The sequence below is a fragment of the Pteropus vampyrus genome, unplaced genomic scaffold (genome assembly GCF_000151845.1).
Source record: "Pteropus vampyrus isolate Shadow unplaced genomic scaffold, Pvam_2.0 Scaffold384, whole genome shotgun sequence".
In the NCBI taxonomy this organism is placed as follows: Eukaryota; Metazoa; Chordata; class Mammalia; order Chiroptera; family Pteropodidae; genus Pteropus; species Pteropus vampyrus.
Genome location: NW_011889165.1, coordinates 161,268 through 182,627, shown reverse-complemented (window position 1 = coordinate 182,627; position 21,360 = coordinate 161,268). Strand labels below are relative to the sequence as shown.

Below are 21,360 nucleotides of genomic sequence, written 5' to 3'. Positions count from 1 at the left end.
TGGTTTGAGAGCAGACAGGGTCTGTGGTGGGCCGTGGAGGTGAAGCAGCAAAGCAAGATGAGCAACAGGAAATTAAACTCAGTTGTGCAAGGCAGGTGCCAGATTTTAAAGGCAGGTGCCAGATTTTAAATGCCAAGCCAGAGAATTTAGATTTTTGTCTCATTGTCCAGAGCGTTATCAAAGATGTTTTTATTTTAATTTAGCGAGATTATGGAATGATCATGTCAGAATATAGAAAGATAGAGTTTTCATCTTTAGCAGAGGATAGATAAGTAAGAAAAGAGTTGGTAAAGTGAAGAGAGAGGAAGGACATGTTGGGTTTGGGACATGGTAAGTTGAGGTGCCCGTGGGTGTTCAGTTATAGCTATCTGGTAGACCATTGGAATACGAGTCAAAAAATAAGGACAGAACCCAGCTGCTGAGCCTAGCTGAAGAACAGCTTCATGACACAGAGGGAGGACAGACAATTGAAGACCACTCAAGCCTATGTCAGCTATAAACTACAGAAAATTGCACTTTTATCATAATTGACTCCCAGGTGGCTACGAACACACAAGAAAATATTTTTGAGCTTATATAGCTCTCATTAAAAAAAAGATGTCCAGAGAAAGTAAGTGACTGGACTCAGCCACCCCGCTGGTAGGTGGCAGAACCTAGAATTGAATCCAGAAAAAACCAAAGAAATGTAATTGAATGCTTGATGAGATTGACATAGCCAATACTCGACTTTCTCATTTGCGAGAAATTTTTTGGATGGCATGATCTCAAAGCTCCCTCCTAACTCTAAAACTCTATTATTATGTGTCTCATTAATGATCCAAAGCTACCATTTCTAATCCTGGTTTACTACATCCAAGATGAGGGAATTTGAGTGAATCACAAATCTGCTAAAGCCCAGTTTCCCCATCAGTACAAAATATTACGAAGATTTGATTATCATGGCACTGTGCTTTTACATGTATCACAGTGGTCACCAGAGAAATGTAAACTGAAACAGCTCAATGCTACTATATGTTCTCTAGAATGGCTAAATGAAAAGGACGAAAGGACCAAGTGCCAGCAGCAGTGTGAAGTAACTCTTGGTTGTTGCCTGTGGGAATGCAGATCAGAACAACCATGTTGGAAAATGGGCACTGTCCAATAAAACTGAACAACAAGCATAACTGTGATCCAGCATCTCCTCATTAAAAAAGTAGCCAACAGAAACACATGCATCTATGAACCAAAAGCCATGCACAAGAATATTCATGCAACACTATTATACAAACCCCAAACCAGAAATTTTCCCCAAACCCATTAACAACAGAATGGATAAATAAATCAAGGCATATGTAAGATACAATGAAAACAATGTGTCTAAATGATACAATGTGTCTAAATCTCATCAACAGAATGTTGAGTAAAAGAAATCAGACAAAAACGGTATAAACAGAATGTCTCAATTTATTTAAAATTCTGAAACAGGCAGAGCTACGCCATGCTGTTAGAAAATACAGACGAGTTATCCTTAAGGTAGAAGGAGTTGCTTCAGGAGTGCTAGTAATATTCTGTTGTTTCTTGATCTGCATGCTGATTATATAAGTATAGTTTATAAACATTAATGGAATTCTATATCTAGAACTATACCATGCACATTAAACTTCAATAAAAAATTAAAAAATCTTCCCAGTAATTAACAATTATCAACATTCTCTACACATAAATATTTGTTTCCAGTTATATTTATGTATTTACCTTCTAAATATCCACTTAGCTCTCTATAGAAGCTCATCTTTGTGATTAGATCAGTCCTTTCTGTACAATAAAGTTTGTTGTGATGTGGAAAAAAGCATCCCCATTCGTTGTGACTGGCAGCATTTCCTGGGGGACAAGTGCCGAACTTCATGTAACACTGCCAGTGAACTACTTGAAAACATTCTGCTCAGGGTCTTGTGTGTGAAACTTGCCTAATAAAAACCAGTTTGAGGGGACATCGAACATTTGTCCTGGAATACAAAAACCTGAAAACCAAATCAACTAGGTTCTTAAATGAATTGGCAAGTAGATTTTTTTTTTAAAGTGTTGATTTGAAAGCACCATATAAAAACGTCCCATGATCTGATCTCCTTGTATACTGTATTCTATTTTTATCATAATTTATTACATTATAAAAAATTAATGTTGATTCTACTACAAATCATGCTTTCTAATTGTCATAATCTGGTAAAAGTATGTTCTATTGATTCAATTATCATTCTAAAATAACACACAGTTTTATTAACTAAAACATTGAGACAGGAATACGAATACTTAGAATTAGATAATTCTTAAATGTAACACCATCAGAGGTTTAAAGCTATGAAAACTAGCAGGAAAAAGATTGAAAAGATTGTGACAGTTTCAAATACTGGATATTTGTGGTAGCATTTAAAAATCCAGATTTTTAATTAAAAATTTCAGAGAATATTTAACACGTTTTTTTCCAGCCAATTGTATAAAATTGGGGAACTAAGATTGCAACTATTATTTGTCAAGCTTGGAGGAACGCTTACAATTTGTTAAATGAGTTAAGATTTGTAGATTGAATATGATAGTACCTAAATCTAGTTCTCTAGCACTTTTTCTTTGTCTTAATTAAAATAAAAAAGGATTTAGGTTTGAAATTCCATGCGATTTATTTCCTTACACTGCTTTATATTTACAAACCATCTCTAGGTGAGGTGAACTTTCTCAGAAGTATTTTGTTTGTTTGTTTGTTTCTTGTTGGAGATAAACCATTTAACTACAATACATTCCAAAAAAGTGGACAATTAATGGTGATGAAAGTAGCTACACAATAACCACTGAGAGGGAAACTAATAAAAGATAAAAGAAGTGAGTATTTACTTGTTTGCCTCAAAAGAGTTTTAATATGGTCACTTTCTCTTAGCTGTTGGTTTTCCTCTTGAATGCGTACCATACATGTGTTGAAGGAAACATGCTAACATTCTGTTATTTAGCTTCCTTATATTCAGTGGCCAGTGGGCTGGTCTGGGGTGAGGGGTATTTTTAGCAAATTGGATTTATAGGGACCTGGACATGGCTTTGTATTTACATTTGAAGAAACAGTTTGGTTGCTCGCTTCTTACTGGCCTTTCATTTCTGAACTGATGAGGATGTTCCAGTGCTATCCCTGCTCCCTGCCATACTTCTCCCTTTCTCCTGCTCCTTGCTTTTTATTCACACCACTGCCAGAGGCCATGAGGAGTATTTTCATTTCAAGCCTTTATTTCACCACAGCTTCACTGAAGCAGGATTCTCGAAATAAATAACACCCATTACCAGCCCCCTACCATTGTCTGACAGAAAAACACCAATTAAAAGAAGAAACAAGGTTAATGTAAAAATTACAGCTCTTGGAGAAACCACCACTAATATTCAGTTTTAGAGGAAAATGCAAGTCTTGGTGAATAGGAAATTGCAGTGTTGCCGAAGAAAGTGAATAGCGGTTTGAAGTTGCAAGTCAAACAACCACCAACACCAGAAAGTAATGGCAAAGAAAAGGTTAGAAAAGAGGTGACAGATATGCTGATTAAAAACGGTCTTAAAAATGAGCTTCCTTTGAACATTAAATGGGAAAATCCAGACTTTGGATTGCCAACTGTTTACAAAAAAAGATTATCCAGGAGAACTACGTGACTTTAACAAAAACATCTTTTAGATTCTTCTGGGAAGATTGGTAGATAATGTGAAATTTAAACTAACACTTGGACTTTGTCCATTTTATGCACAGTAAAGACATTTTTGGCATGCAATTTAAAATATTTTCATATCAATTTATCATTCCAAAATATAGTGAAAACACACACACACATCTGCAGTTATACCCTGTGGTAAAAAGAAAAAATTGAAAAAGGCTGAGTCTACTTTATCTTATATAGAAATAAATAACGGTTCTCTGTATCTGTTTTGCACTTATTCTCACCTTTTAATGTATGTAAGATACAATTTTAAGAAATTCTTTGTCAGAGTAAAATTGTCATAAAAACTTGGGCAAGTTACTTAACCCTTGCTATGCTTTAGTTTCCCAGTCTAAAATACAAAGACAACAGTAGAATGTATTTCCTTGAGTTACTGTGCAGATCTAATAAGTTGATATGTAAAACTACCTAGGACAGTGCATGCATGCAGTACCAAAAAAAAAAAAAGAGAGAGAATAAAATAAATAAATATAGCACTGAGGTAATATGTACTGTTTATTAAATTACCAGCTATTAAAACATTTGAACTGCTAGAAAAACATTAAAAGAATATGTGAGAAAGACCACATGTGGCCTGTAAATTCTAAAATGCTTACTATCTGGCCCTTTACAAAAGTATTCATCAATCTGTGCTCTAATAGATAATCCTGACTACAATAGATATGTTTATTAAGTGTAAGTGAATAATATATGTGGAATGTCAGAGATATTTAGATTTTCCTATGGGGTTACATAGCATTTACTAAGATTAAAAATTGATTATATAACCAAATTATACTTTCTTGTATAAATTCAAATGTTACCAAAATTCAATGCCAGCAAATTGTTAATCAGGGCTTTTCGTTTTTGTTTTTGAGCCTGGCTTAAGAACGCCATCACCAGGAGCTAACATACAGGCATAGATGCCTCGAGGCCATTACTGACAAATTAACCTCATTCAGAGCTGGGTGGATGCACAACTCCGGGGGGCACCAGCCACATTGTGTTCTCTGAGTATGAGTTATGCTTCTGGGTTGCCTTTTGAGCAAAAGACAATAGGAATGGAGCCCCCTGAGTTGTGCGGCACAATGGCACTGACCTAAGCTCCTTTTTAAGTGGAATTTAAGTTGGTAAATAAGAAAATTTAAGTTAGTAAATAATTTACACAATGTATTTTTGTTTTGACGGAATATTTGACAAACTCTACCTTCACATCTTCTTGTGAAGAAAGAGAAATACAGTTAAGATGCTAACAATTTTAAAAGATTGAATATTTTTCCAAAGTTTAAAAATCAAACTGATGGTTGCCAGCTGGTTGGGGACCAGGGCAGTAAGACTCATGGCTTACCATAAAACAATTATCTTGGTCCAGAAAATCTCGTTTGCTTTAATTCATGGTGCAGATGAGAACATAGAAGCTATGCTTATCAAGTTTGCTTATGACATGTCTAGAGGATACTAGACATGATTTCCAAATGAAAATTGTAACAGTGGACCAAAACTAAGCAAAACAATCACAGTAGAAATCAGTCTTTTGGATTAAGGAACCCTCTAAATCATGACCCCTAATATTAATACATGTAATTGATTTTTGAACCGAATATATTTTGGGTTAAAAAGACTAAAGGAATTTTTAAAAGGCTTGGTGAAGTATGGAGAACAATAGTTATCCTTAAATAACTGACTTTTTCTTCTTTAAGTAATGAGTGTAAGTTTAATACATTCTTTTCCAGGGATAAAAATGTAAGTCAGAATTTATCTCAGAAGTTAGAAAACTGAAGGGCTTCCAGCCAAGTTTAGCTCAGAGGTGTGTTTGTTTTATTTACCACTGTCCTCCATCTTGTTTTGTTTAACATTTAGTTGCTCACATTGAAGAGGCACGAGATTTCACGTAAATATCTAGATTTTTCACCTTCTCTTGAGTAATAGGAAAATCCGGCAACATTGGCCCCTCACTCCTCTGCCAGCACTAACCTGGAGCAGATTGGCACCGTCAGTCCCCATTGTCCCTGCCAGCCCTTATCGCATCACACCTGGACTGCTCTATTCGTTTATGTATGTGCCTGGCCTCTAGGTGTTTGAATTTGTGATGAAATTCTGAAAAACTGGAATCTGTCCACAGATGTAGTAGGTATGCCTTAAGAAATATTAAGCTTCCTATCAGGGAAGGCAGCATTGTTGAAGTATAGGTCAGCATGGATGTTTCAAAGAGGATTCTTGCATTGGACCAGAAATCAGGCTAGATTGATGTTTATAAATTTCTTTCTTTTCTTTTCTTTTTTTTTTAAAGAGAGGCTTGCAGCCCTGTTTGCTTAAATTATTTTCATTCTAATGACTCTTAAACATCCACGGACATAACACTCGTGAGTTAAATTCTTATGCTTTAGCTCTGATTTGTATAGATGCTAAAGAAATTATAAAATTAAACCCCAAAATTATTGCTGTCAACATCTCTATAAAAACTTTTTACAAAGTCAAATTTTTGTTTTTACATTTTATTTTTTCATATTTTAATTTAAGTGTTTATGATGTGTAGACACGGACTATATTTACATTTCATCGTCTATGTAGTTTTGGATCGACACCTAGGCACTGTACTTAGTTGGAACTATAAATTTAGGGATGATTCCTACAGTCCAAGATTCCCATAAAGTTAGGTCATTCACAACCAAAATTCAGAGAAAAATAAGACGATGATCCTAATTGTCCCAATTCATTCCAATTATGAATTTTGAGGAGTTGGTATATACTATGTGAGATTCAAGTGCACACGTGTAGGTTCTTCTTTCAAATGAAAAGCTCTGACTCTTAAAGAGGTCAACAGGTATTTCTACTAAGTGCTTAATGAGTGGCCACCATTGTCAGACAAAAGATGTATAAGATAAAATTCTGGGGAGTATACTCCCTCGTTAAAGACAAGTCCTACACAGAAGAAATAATTAAAAAAAAATAAAACAATATATAACCAAATATGCTACAGACTATATACACAACAGCATTTGGAGAAGAGAAAGATTAACACACACTGATATAATTTGTGGAGAATGAGTAGAATGTGGAAATCTGGAGGGGGAAAGATACAGGAAACAGACACAGCATGTGCTAAGAAATGTACTTCTCCTACATTAGGGAGAAGTTCACAGCATGTGTGGGTATGTGAGAATCTTGATTACAGAGGTCTTGAACACTACTTGAGGTTGAAACCTGAAGCAACCTCTTATTGATGAAAGGGATGATGTGAGGTAATGAGTGTGACAGCATCCTAAAGACCAGCCAGAAGATGAGTGCTCTGATCCAGGTGGGGTGTGAGGAGGGCTCCTCCAGGACACGACTGATAGGAATTTTGATTTGTTTCAAAACTTGAACGCATCATGCTTGGCCAGGGATTGGTGTAGCAGCATGGTGACAAAACAAATAGAAATGTCATTCGAAATTTGGAGAATTTCAAGCACACTGGTGTGCTGACAGAAATAGTTGAATAATAAATTTGGAGTAGAGACTGTTGCACTTCTTTTGATATTATGGTCTCAAAGGGTAGAATTAGGTGGGCTAATTTTCTCAAAGACAGAAGCAAAGGTGGAGTAAGGGTACAAATTTGGTGGTAGGAATAAGAGAAGCTGAGGGGGCTTATGTAGTAGTGTCTCTATTGTTTTCACAGTGAAGTAGGAAGCAAGGCCGTCAACTGAGAATGTGTAGATAAGGTTAGGGATGTAAGCATGGGGAATGTGGAAAAGCAAGCTAGTCTAGGGCTTTGAAAATAAATAAGATTGCTATTTAAGCAGAGATGAAATAGTATGAATTTGTAGCTGAGTCTGGTATCATGGCTTTGAGAACTTTTTCCAGCAAACTTTCATAAGATCTAAAGCTACAGAACCAAGAAAGTAGACAGTAGGTACAAGAGACATAGGATTTTAAAGTGATATCTCACATGCTATTGACATGATTGTTCATTTCAAGAAGGCCAACCTGGGTAAGGAGCAAATTAAATCAGAATTGCTTGGACATGGGTTGGGAAGTAAGGAAGCACTAGAGTGCATACTGAGAACAAAGTGGAGAGCAGAAGGGATAAAGAAGCGAATAGGTTGTGTATCGAAAAAAAAATTCCTGTGTTCAAGATGTGTAAGTGTGAGTGATGGGGTAAGGTTGAGTGACATCTGAAGATGAGAAGATTTTAGGCCAGGAAGTTAAAAGGTCATCACCATGTGTACTGAAGTCATGGAAAATGGTGACAGACACAGGTCGTAGAGGAAGATGGAGTTTTTAGTGCCAACATCATTGAGGAGGTTGGAACTACGTCCTGATATCTGAAAGCTGAGATAAGGAAGAGAGTGGTCAAGGGAGATGTCATAGATTCTGGAAGAGGATTATTGACGGGGGAGATAATGGATTGATGAAGCAGTGATTAAGGAGCTGGCTGTCTCCCATATGGAACACTTCAGGTCCCTCTTTGCATCCCCTCGGGCCACTGCTTACTGCAGGAATTGGGGCAGTAACCAGTTTCACACAGGTGTAGTCCGATAGCACCTCAGCTGAACTGTACCTCTTAGCTCTTGCCTTCCGCCTAAGGGCCTTTCTGACAACAAAATGTGGCACTCATGTGCAATCTAAAAATGGAGGGAGTAGACACTGACTGGGTCAAAACTTGACCAGTACTTATCTGGTGGATATCTTCCATCCTCTCTTCCATCCCTTGGGCAAACAATTCTGAGGTGCTTTCGACAAGGCTCCTCAGAGCATCCCAGGTGGATTGATCTCCAATCATCCACAGCAGTGATCAATTTGATAACATACCTTTATATTGGCTTTCCCTGCTTCCTGGGTTCATGCTTTCCATTTCCCCCACACTGGTCCCTGGTATTGCTTGTTAACATGTACTAAATAAATGCAAGCCCTTGTTGCAGACCTGCTTTCTGGGAGAAATCAAGAACCCTTATAGGTAAGTAGAAGCCATTAAGTGAGAAATAGGGAAGGTTTCACGATCAAGTAAAATGTCAAGTTTCAGTTAGCTTATAGAGGAAGGAGTCCTGAAAGACATTGGAAAAGGTTATTACAAAACACAAGTTTCAAAAGAATCTTCTTAGAGTGGGTGGCAAGTCAGAGCTGGAGCAGGCAGGGTTGATAGAGATGAAAACATGGGAGGAAAGAAAAGGAGGTGAAAAATGAATTACATATGTTAAATATATCCCCTACACTAAAAAATAAATTTACGAATAACCATGAAGGGCACGTTTTAGACAGTTGTATTTATTGCTATAGCTTTGCATTTGCCTTCATCTTCATTTGTTCCACCCTGAACAGAACACCAGACAGTCTAGCCTTGCTGTGTATCTCTATTTCTTGCCAACATGCTGATGTCATCCTATATCCAGCCCTTAAAGTCACTTCAATTTACATTTAGTCTTTTGTCTTTTTCTTTGTGTCTAATTTACTATAATTTCATTGAACTTACTTTTCCCTAAGTAGGATACATAGTCAATTCATTTAAGAGAAAATGTCAAGAAACAAGCTATATGTACACATAATAATACCACATAGTGTCCATTGGGAAAAGTTTTTTAAATACACAGGTATATGTAATTATATAATTAAAAATGTACATGTGTATTTTTTTTAAAGTACACAATTCTGAGAGATCACTAGGTTCTTGGAGAAATTGTTGCAGTATCAACACCACACATTGCCATATTCCTCAAACCTTTGAAATTTGAACAAATAAATCATTAAATAATTTTAGTCTATTCTGAGCTGAACTTTGTTGTTTTTAGACATTTGGTTTAAATTTTTAGACATTTAGATTTTTTTTTAGACATTTTGGTTTAAAATTTTAGGTTATAAGAGGCATTGGTCATGAGTTTTAACAGACAGAGAAGTCTTGTTGTTACTTCCTGAGCCTGCTGAGTCATAAGCCATTAAGACTCACCAGACCCAAATCAGACAGCCTGGGAAAGGGGCATACATGTTTGACATTCAGGTGAACCTGGAATTGTTATTACTTAGAAAGAATTCACAAAGGAGACACATTTGTTTTGGAATCATAGAAAACTGAGATCAAAGAGACCTTTCGGGTCGTGGGCTCCCATTTCCTACCTATCTTTATGCCACTGTTTAGTTTTGTTTTCTCTATTGTGTACTGCTCAACCTACCCTTAGATTTGTTCATGGACAACTCTTTATGAAATTATTCCACAGTTTAATATTACTGATAAAACTGCTTTCCATTTGTAGGTCTCAGGCCCGTATCAGTTCTAGGTCTGGTCTTTCTTAATGCAGAGTGGTTTCCATAACCCAGTTCCACTACCCCCTCCTCTTACCTGCCCACATTGTGCACATCAGAATCATGTCACTCTCACAGTCAGGACTTAGTTCTTATACACAGGTTTTAGAATTCATCTTCTTTATCTAGGCTCTTTCAATTATTTCTATTTGTTTTTTTAATTTGTCCTACTTTATCTCTCACCTCTCAATGATGAGTTAGTTTTAGTAGACATTTTATTTTATTAAATGTAATTTATCACCCCATCATCATAGTTAGCGATGGCAGTTTAAGTTCTAGATTTCAAAGTATAATCCAAAAAACATAATCCTAATCATTCAACAGACTCTAATTCACAGAAACAGCCTTATTAAGTACCTCCCTCCTTTCTTGAACAGCTAAACTCTGTAAAAGCTACTTGGTCATGGCCATGCTAATGATCAAGATAAAAATGTATTTGTTAAGCATGTATTAGCACGTGATTATTAAGCCTCATATAAAACAAGTTAGTTTCAGTGCTCTGTCATTAGGAGTTTGAAATATAAGATTATCCATTTGTACAGTTAGTTAGAGGAAATCATAGTATTTTACTAGCATCTATGTGAAATGTGTGATGTCATACACTCGGGCTGCTTTCCATCACTAACATGTTATTTCTGTCGCTGTTATTGGGGGAACAGGGAATCATTGTGGTCAGTTCTTAGGGTTTAATTGGAGCTGATCTATGCTCTCCATCTCCCAACACATATACCCATTCACTCACTTTGGAGGGGAAAGGGGTCACCTGAATCTGGCCTGGTCATTCAAAGCACTCTGAAAGTTTTTAAAATGGGAATGTGATAAAACTCCGTTGAATGATACTTAATTACGGGACTTTTGTCAATCCAATGAAGTTTCTGAAGAGATGACATGAAAGCACAGAACTATTGGTGGCCTTCTTGCCAACTCTTACAGAGAGTTTTCCTGAAGGAAGCAACATACAGAAAAAGAAATCCAAAAGAGAGAGAGAAAAATTGAGGCCTGATGATACCCTTTGAAAGCCAAATGATGGTCAGATCTTTACTGAAGCCAGCTCTACCCCTATAGTTTCCAATTATATGAGTCAATATATAACTCTCGTGTAAGCCAGCTTGATGTGTGTTCCTGTCATCTAAAACTGAGAGCGTCCTTACTAATGTATGTAGTTTGCCAAAGAACCAGTTTGACCTGCTTCTTATGTCAGATCTTTTGTATTCCATCACTTGTCGAAGTGAGATCTACATACCACTTGCTTTAGAATCGCCTGGAATGTTTACAAAATGCAGATTCTTAGACTGTACCCCAAACGTCTTAATCAGAACTATAAAGGTGAGGCTTAGGAACCTCATGTTTGTCAGGCTACCTGGTGATTTTATGCGCATTAAATTTTGAAAAACATTACTAAAGTCATAACTTTGGATTGTATCAACTCTGATCAATCAGTTTTTTATCAAATTGACTGAGTTTAGTCAAATAGCAATACTTTTTAAATAATTGATTATTTAAATGGCAAATAACAAATCAAATTTGAAAATGCCAGTATTGATAAAGATAGAAACTACTTAGGGCACATGTGAAGCAACTGTCATGGGACTTACATTTTTAAATAACTGCAGAAAGGTAGGAGGGGAAAATTAAGTAACTTTACCTTAAAGAGGTGCAGGAATCAAGGCAGACCACAGCGGAGACACATGACTATTCAGTGTCTTTGTTCTTTTAGATGTTGAATTAACTTTATACTTCTGCACTATGGCATTGATTTCCCATATGTGAATAATTCCTCATTTCCCAGAGAGCGCTGGCATAATGAAATACTCTTTATTTGTAAGGACCCAGTGGGTCCCTCTGTATCTTTGGACCTTTTTTATTGCATTTAAGTGCATATGTGTTTAATTAGTTGTTTTTGGAGCAGAAGCAAGGAATTTATTTCCAAATCAGTATCAGAGGGGATGGAAGATATGGAGCAAAATCAATATGAATCTGTCAGTTGGTCAATAGATAAACATACTGTGGTAAATACTCAGCAAAAAAAAAAAAAAAGGAAAGAAGTTTTAACACTTAACTATACTGATGAATCTTAAAAACATTAGGCTAAGTGAAATAATTCAATCACTATAAGGTTAAACTGTATGATTCCTATGTGAAATTCTAGAGAAGACAAAGCTTCAGTGAGAGGATGTAGATCAGTGGTTGTCTAGGGCTGGGAATGAGAAGGCATCTGCTACAAAGAAGCACAACATAACGTTAGAGCGATGGAATTGTTCTACATATTGCTTGTAGTAGAAGTTACATGACTGTATATAATTATCAATATTTATCAAGCTGTACACCTCAAATGATACCTCAATAAAACTATTATTAAAAAGTGAACTTTACATGAGATAAGAACAGATTTTAACAGAGTAAGGGAAGTAGGACCCAAAGCACAATTCTAGGGCTGAGGTCTGGGGAAACCACCCACAGCCTGGAGATGGGGCAGGTCCCAGCTGAGGAAGGACTTTGCAGGTCTAATGAGGAGGAGAGGGAAACTCTTATGCTACAGTGACAGCTTCCTTTCCGCCCATGTTTATGTTCCTAGTTGGCTTCAGTACCACAAATCATCAGAGACAGAGGAGGCTCAAAGCTCTACCTAAGGATGATGATGGGAGAAATGAGGCTTTTTGAATGAGCTCACTGATAGGAAAAAAAAAAGCAGCATAGGAGGTATGGACCAGGAAGGGATTTAATAGATAAGAGGAATACACAGAGAGGCATCTGGTGTGGGTATCTGTGGTGTGCAGCTAAGTGAGGTACTGGGAAGGAAGAGGACACCTCTAAGTCTAGAGGATATTTGTCTAGAGAGCGATGACCTTTCATTGTATGCTAGTTTCCCTAAAATTATTATAAATATGTCACCAGGTTATTTGCCCTAGAAACAAATTCTAAACCATTTATAAGTGAAAAACTAAAGGATACTAGTAAATATCTATCTGTTGAGTTAAAAAGTTATCCTCTTGGGGCTGGCGGGGGGCAGGGGAGTGGGAGGAAGGCTTTGTAAAAGAGAGAAAATGGTGACTGAAAAATTGAGGTCATTTAGCAAGCAATCCTGATTACCAGAGCTTTATCCCAGACCTTCCCAATGAGAATGAAAGGTTTTTTTTTTTTTTTTCCCAGAGTGCTTTCCCATAAATATACTGTCTGCATGCTGAGAGAACAATTGAATTCTGTCCATTTCATGAACCCCTTAAAAATAATAGGGTGCCCCCATCAGGAGTGTTTTATGAGCCAATGGATGGCTTTGGCCTGCCAAGTAAGATAACTTTTTATTTAAACCTTAATTTTCTCTTTCACTCGTTTGCTATCATAAAGAAAATGAAATTTGGCTTTTAAAAAAAGTGGTAACTCATGTAAAGAAACAATTAGAGGGATTATTAAAAATCCATAAATTATATTAAACTTATAAAAAGCTCTTAGTGCCAATAAATAAGTCATGTCCTTATCTAGACACATTCAAACTGAGCATCCATAAAAAAGCACAAGGAAATGAAAAGTTCAAATGGAAGAAGAATCACTAGATGAATTACTTCATCCTAAATGTTGCAATTGGCTTCTTTTACAGGAACAATTTTTTTTTTTTCCCAGAGGTGATAAACGCAGAACCTCATCAATCTAGCTCTTTACCCTTGGCGGATACTTGTCTTTCTACATGCATATTTTTTTCTCTTTGGCTCCAGACACAAAACAGAGTATCTTTGTGATCCAGGATTTGTTTGAAGAGATTTCATCTGGAAAGAAGTCAAGCAGGGCACTAGCAGGGGAGCTTTTACAGATTATGACCTGTAATCTGGTTAATACTCTGAAACACAAAGATCCGAATGTTGGGATAAGACGACTTCATATGTGGCCATGTGCCCTACCTCCCCCGCCCCCTGGGAAGTCATCTCAGAGACTGAGAAGAACCCAGCTTGCACATGCTGGCAGGCTAAGAGGGAAGATAACATAGATATAATGGCATATATTCCAAATCTGGCATAGAGTGATCATCTAATAATAAGATTCCCTTATTCTATTATTGTTATCGGAATCAATTTCCTTTTTAGTTTATTATATCATATCTACGGCCTTTGAGAAAGCGAGGGTATTGAGGTTGAATGTAAGGCTCTATTTCACCCAAATATTTGAGTTAATCCTTAAAGATTTAGTTTTTTTATGAAAAGGTTACATGAAACCAATGTTTAACTTTATACACTCATTTGGAGACCAGTAAATTTTAATTTGTCCTTTTTTAGGAACCATCTGGTGAAAGTAAAGCTTCACAGCATCTATATTAAATTGTGAATATGTTTTCCCTTCTTTAAACACAAAGAAGGGAAGATACTAAATGATATACTTTTTCTATCCAAAATGAAAGATTAAAAGTTTATCTCCCAACTCTAATTTGATGCTTTTTAGGTCATGTGGCTTACAGATTTTTTAATGGCCATTTTCAAGTCCTAAGACATTACTTTCATTTTGAAAGTAACAGTTGCTTAAAAGGGACAAACTCTCTAAAGCTCTAGCTTTGCACACATCAGTCTTCTAACATATTCACTTGCATACTCGTGCCCTGGGTGCATGGGGATAAGGCATCACAGCAGTAAGCCCCCAAGTGATAAATGTGTGGCTAAAGAACAAAATATATGCAGGAAAAGTTATTAGAGGAAGCAAACTCTAAACCCGTAGTTCCTATGGGCACCATCCCTTTGTTTCCCAGTCACATGTGGGGAGTAACTTAGAGACATAATTTGTTTAACAAACTGTAAGAGAGAAAACACTGGACCTTGGAAATATCTGTCTACCTGCTCTTTGAAGGAGTTATTGTCCTCTGAATCTGTTCCCTCTAATGCCCACCAGGGCAGAGAGATGTGTGAGAAGTCAGAGTGCTCGTTGCTACTCAAATAACATTAACGTTCCCAATTCTCTATTGGTGAAGTTTGTGCAGACTAGTTGGGGAACCAAATCGCATCTCTAAAAATACTGCCAGGGAAAAAGTAAATTTCAAATTTAGACAATTAATTTATATATTAACTCTTAGAATTAATCCACTCATAAATTGAGAGCTTCTGGATTATTCTTCCAAGGTCAATTACTTGCCATATTGGTTGAGAAACTGAAGTTAGGCTAAATAATTTCCTCAAAACGTTCCTACACCAAAATGACTAGAAATTCCAAGACACATTTGCTCTGTAGATTTTTCATCTCATTCACCCTGCACATTGTTATTTTGTTCATACACAAACTCACTTGTCAAAAAATGAGCCAAAGCATTGTTCCAAGTGAATTTTTAAATATGAACAGTTATTATTAAAAAATCTTTTTTGGGTGGGCAAGATAGATTTTAATTCTCAATTCTTCAGTGACTCAATGGAAATGATCAGTTTTAATACCACCTTCGCCATCCCACACTGTTAATATAAACCTCATTTAAAAACTTATGTTTTGTCTATGGCCATGCCACCCTGAACATGCCCGATCCTGTCTGATAACGGAAGCTAAGCAGGGTCGGGCCTGGTTAGTACTTGGATGGGAGACCACCTAGGAAGACCAAGTGCTGTAAGCGTAAAAAATAAAATTAAATTAAAAATAAAGGATTGTAAGTTGACAAAGTCCTTGCAAGCTGCGAGGTCAACCAAGGATTGCCTCGTCTAAAAAAAAATAAAAATCTATATTTTGCATGTTTTATATGTGTAGAGAAGAAAATAGAAAAAGAAGCTCTCAACCTGAAGAGGTATGGCTGACTCAGGCAATTAGGAAGTTTCTTTGCCCTATTTTCTCTCCTTATTAACCTGCTTCTCAATGCATTTTTACAAGATTTAAAAAAATGAATTTATTTTAATAGAGAAATACAGAATAAAATTTAAGATACAGTTAATACCGCTCTGGGATGAAGCAAAGTGTTAATGCAAAATGAGCATACATTAACGAACATGTCACCTTCCCCAGGATGAACTTCCCACATAAATCCTCTTCTTTCTGTGGAGGTTGTGAGACAAATATCTAGGCTGTCAAAATCGAAAAGCTTTTGACTCCAAGTAATAAGGGGCCTGGGGCAAGTGACATAATGTTTTATATCATTGTCTTCATTTGTAAAATGACAATACCTTCTTATTCTACAACACCTTTAAAACTAAAAAATATTCTTAAAAGTTTCAATTTTGCAGAGCTACACTCTTAAGTATCTTAAGTATCTATTCTTAATTTCAAAAACCACTGGACCATTTAACTGTGACTTTTAAATACCGGAGCAGGTGCATTCTAGTTCTTTTGCATAACTAAACCTTTTTTTCCCCTTTCTTTTAATCAACAAGCTTTTTAAGTTCAAATATTTATAGTGTGATACAAGTTTATAATACCCTTCTACATACATCATTTTATTTGATCGTCACAGCAGCTTTGTGAGGCAGATGTGATTGTTTCCAGTGAAGAAACTGAAGGACAAAGAAGCTAGTATTATGCCTGAACCTCACGACCTGGAAGCAGTAGAGTTCAACCTTGAACCTAGGTCTTCTGGGTCAAATTGCCATGTAGCTTGTGCAGGATCATGCGGGACACAGTCAGTTCCTCATCAGAAAGAAGAAAGCCATGCTCTCCTTTATCTCTCTTGTTCTCAGAGCTCCCTTAAAACCCATCAGAATAATGGGATGAGTTCTCAGGAAGGGATATGTATATACAGCACAGAGAATACAGGATCTTTCTAGGCAGAGTTTTATATAGCTCAGCTAAGAATTGCTAATCGTTAGTCCTTTACCTTATTTGTTCCAAATATGTTTTTTAAACAGTCAAATGGGGGATGAGCGTAGGAGGGAATGAGCAAGAAAGAAATGCCAGTAATCATGGAGAGTAACAGTCTTAGGAGTAAAGTGACAGCTCAAGGCTTTACAGTTGTCATAAAAGTGGTGCTGTTTTAGAGCTTTAAGATGAGCAAATTTCTGGGTCTAAGTTCCACTGTGGTTCTAATAGCATCAGAAAGGGTGAGTTGGTATAAACAATAACAAGATATATGTTAGCGCAAACTGCTGACTATTGACTCTGATTTTGAAGAGAGGAGAAAAGAGAAAACAAAACTAGACTGGATTCCTGTTATGTCCCCATTTAAGGTAAAGTGAGAAACTTGACCAATTCTAGTGAATATTAACAGTGGAAGGCAAGTAACTGATTCTGAATCTTTAAGATTATAGTCAATAGAAATAAAATGGAAAAGAGGCAAGTTTTAAAAAGCTTTACGGTGGCTATTTTGCACTGAGGATTTCTAACCACCGAAAGGGACTGACAGAGTTAGCTGGATGGGACAATTGTACACACAGAAGAATAAGGATTTTGAAATCCTACTTTGTGGAACAAAACATCTAACCTAAAGTGGCTACCAGTGGAAAATAAAACTCAAACACTCTTTTATTTATGACTTGTCTTTCAGCTGATAAATTTTATCTGAAGCAGAAGAAAAACAAAACAAAACAGGATTTGACTCTTCACCTGGACTAAACTTTTATACCATATGTATAAGGGATTCCCACCTCCCCAACCTCTCCCCTTTTTTTGTCAATAAAAGACTGAATCACACTATTCTCTTTTCAGTTTATTATCAGTTAGAAGAGGTACTTTTCTACACTGTGGAAACTTCCTGTTGGCTTTATGATCTTTTTTGAGGTATCACAAATATTTTGGCCTTATCAGCTGGATCTTTTCAGCAACAGAAGAATGTTCCTTATTATATTCTCCTAGATAGGAAGTTTATATTCTTTAAAAACCACATAATTATAAAAACAAATTTGTAGGAAAGGGGTCTTTGGCCACAGGAGGGAATTTAAACAAAGTACCAATGACACATCTTAATAAAAGAAAAATCAAGCTTAAAAAAGAGAATTGAATACTTGAGCACAAGATCTGCTCCCATAATCTGGGAGTTTTATGGCCTCCCTAAAGGAAAGAGTATGTGGTCTGTTAAATCTGATCATAAAATATCTCCTTGAGACCTTAAAATGTAATGTGTCGATGTCCAATCCATTCAGTGTGGGCCAATTGTATAGCTAAGATGTCAGCCCCCAATTTTAAGACAGTCCTTCTGGCGTTACTGCCATAGTCTACAGCTTTCAGAGAAAAAGATGGAAACTATAAAGCTGAGGACATATTACAAATATTAAGGTTGAAATATACTGTCACAATATATTTATTAAATATATTTGAATATAATGTTTATATATCTACTTTTCTGTAAAAGACATGGAAGCACACAGATTAAACTCTTAAATGGAGACAGATTGGTTAAAAGCAACTTTTACTTTTCATTTTGTATATTACTGTATTTCATTTTTTTATAATGAGAATTCATTAATTTAGCAATTAAAAATAAAGCCAATACATTTTTTTTTCTAAAGTGTGTATAAAGTGATAAGAGACATTTAAAAAATATCTGGTAGTCTTAGACGAGTTCGGTGCACATGTAAAACCAAATATTTTGGGGGTGATCTGAAGGCTAAAACAGAAATCATAATGTTGAAAGGGTTATGTTTATATATACTAGAATGGCTCTGCAAATTCACTAATTCATCCTAATTTGTATTGCCTTTGAGATGCATTTAGAATCAGGTAGTTAGCAATTACTTCTGCTTCAGGAGAATGAATGATTACCCCAGGTAAGCAACTGATCCATTACTAAGAGTTTATCCATACAAAAGGACATTTTATAACACTAGGGGTAAGTGTTATAAAAAGACATACTCTAATGGTTTGGAATTGAGAGCTCATGCTCCGGAGTAGAATAGCAGCCAGATTTTAGCTTTTGACAAGCCTATGCTACTTAGAAAGTTGGAATGTTCTGGGCATAGAACTCTGTGTCCTGACATGTGCAGTCTCAAACTGAACAAAGTATGTGTTTATATAGACATGTTTCCTGTGAGAACAGAGGCTAGTAACCAGACTGCAGTTAGGTTTGTTTGTCTGCTAATATTTTAAAAATATGTAGTAGAAACAAAGGACCTAATGCTGAGGTACTCAGGTGAGGGAAGGAGGGGATGGGAAAGTCATTAGAAGGGGATGGGGGTTGGGAGTTTAGAATTGTTCCAACCAATATCATAAATCAAGTCACTTATAAAGGTATAAGAAGTAGAAGACCAAGTTCACAAAATCCCAGAAATTGTGGATTTGCAGAAGAGACATCCTCTCTAAAGCAATTGAACAAGGAGATAAAGGGCAAGAAAGAGATACTTCATAAAGCCAGGTCTAAACTAATGCTTTTTGCCCTACACCTTCGCATTTATACTTAACCTAAAAAGATTAAAATATCATAATAATTCTGAGATTTCTGGCTCTCAAGATTTCCATTATGACACATCAATAAAGCAAGGCAAGGTGACTGAGAAAGAACGGCCGGCTTTCATTTCCTGCTCATTTGAAGGTCACTTTTGGAGATAAAGATTATATTTTTGCAGAACCAGAGGATACACGAACATTTCTAGAAACTTGTAACATCAGATGTTCTGAACGAGCAAAGGAAAATGAATGATCCTATTAAGATACTTCTGACCATAAATCAGAGGTGTTAAGCTCTGACTGGCTAACTTCAGCTTCCCATTTGACTCATTTGAAAATGGAACTGATGTGAATATAGATTGAGGAAAGATGCTCAGTACTATTAGAGGTGGCTCATAAACTACTACTTTCAGGTCTTAGATTGAAATACAGTATGCCTAGCACCCAGAGACAAATATTTGCATCATTTCATTGTCAAGTGACTCTGTGCGAGTAGCAGGAAAAAAAAAAGGGTGTCACACTTGTAATACAAAAGAACTGTGTGTGTTAAAACTCACAGGCTCACAGGGAAGAGTGGAGAGTAATTTACTACAGTTGAACACTCAGGAAGGGTGATCTCATTTTCAAGCTTACCTCTCTGACGTTTGCAAAAGCATCTATGTCTCCTTTCATGTCTAATGCTCTTATAGCCTCCCTCCCTCTAATATTCTCAGTGACGTTTTGCTTTGATTCTCTAGCGAGCAATCCTTTAGCAAGAGAGATGTGGATCTATCTTCTGCCATTTCTTCTGAGTTCTTAGTTTCCAGAGACTTTTTCCCAAATAGCATGGTGATGTTCTGCTACTCACTCATGGACAAGTGATTCAGCTGTTAAAAGCCTCAGCTTTTCCATCTGCAAAATGGAGCTAAAATAATTCTTATCCCAGTGGGTCGTGTTGAGGTATACAATTGGATTTGTTGCCATATGCGAATATTTGGCACTTAATAGGTGGCCAACAAATGTTATTATTATCTTCTTTCTATTCTTTCTACTAAAAAGGTGCCACATGGGTAAAGACAAACTACTTGATAACAAAAATCCCAACAATTAAGTGATACAAATAACTTAAAAAAACAAAACAAAAATACATTGAATGCATTTACCTTTGTTTTGTCAGGACTCCACGCGGTTTCTGGCACACAATAGATACTCAATAATGTTTGCTTCATAAGTATTGCTTAAAGTGTCCTCTATAAATACAAGTAGGTCAACCATTTCAATAGTCAGCCGAGGGGAAAAAAAGCCATCAGAATAGTTTAAGAAATGTTATCAGCAAGCATCCGTGATTGAGGCAAGTGTTCCCGAGCTTGGTGAGAGCCTGTGACTACCTCCCTTCTGAACGGAGTGTGATTGCCATGCCACGTGCCACTAATCAACACAACTCACAGAGCAGAACATTAGAAACAGCTGCCTAAGGACTTCGTAAATATTACTTATCCTTAAATGTGAAATAGCGACGAATATACTTGTAACTGTATAGTAGAGAACAGAGACACCAAGGCAAGATCTTTAAAAGAAACAAAATTAGCATCTTATATATTCTAATATAATTGCCATAGGCATTACAATTAGGGTAGTCACATATGAAGACAATTATATGGCTAATTATAAAAAAGCAACCTGCGAACTAAAGACTCTCTCTATAAATTATAATTTCATTATCTGGGCAGTTTTTTAAACTTTGAGTTGTTGAGAAATAGAACTAAATATTTTTCATATTTAGAGTTTAAATGATAAACTATAGTTTTTAAATAATAACACATTTTAAAGAAAGAAGAAAAAAGATATCAGAGTAAAAAATTTTATAAGTTTTTAGTAAAGGATATTTTTTGGACAAGTCTATGAAATTCTAAAAGAAATACAGTACTCCAAATTAAGCAGACTTCACTGAAAACCCACACAGTCCGTCTGAACTGAGATTTTTTTTTTTTTTGAGTAAATAAATGATCAAAACCCTGTGTTATAAAATCCAGAATCTGTTTCTACCTCCTAAAAAATTCCTGGAGAGGATACTCTACTTTTGTTTTGATGTGTTTTTGGTGCTTGTAGGGATGAATTTTGCACCGAGGTACAAATATTATAGTTT

At 36.2% G+C, this 21,360-nt stretch overlaps 1 pseudogene; it reads left to right on the top strand.

Annotated features, from left to right (window-relative positions):
• Window positions 1–15,427: 15,427 nt before the first annotated feature.
• On the top strand, window positions 15,428–15,546 carry LOC111731566 (annotated as a pseudogene).
• The last annotated feature ends 5,814 nt before the right edge of the window (window positions 15,547–21,360 follow it).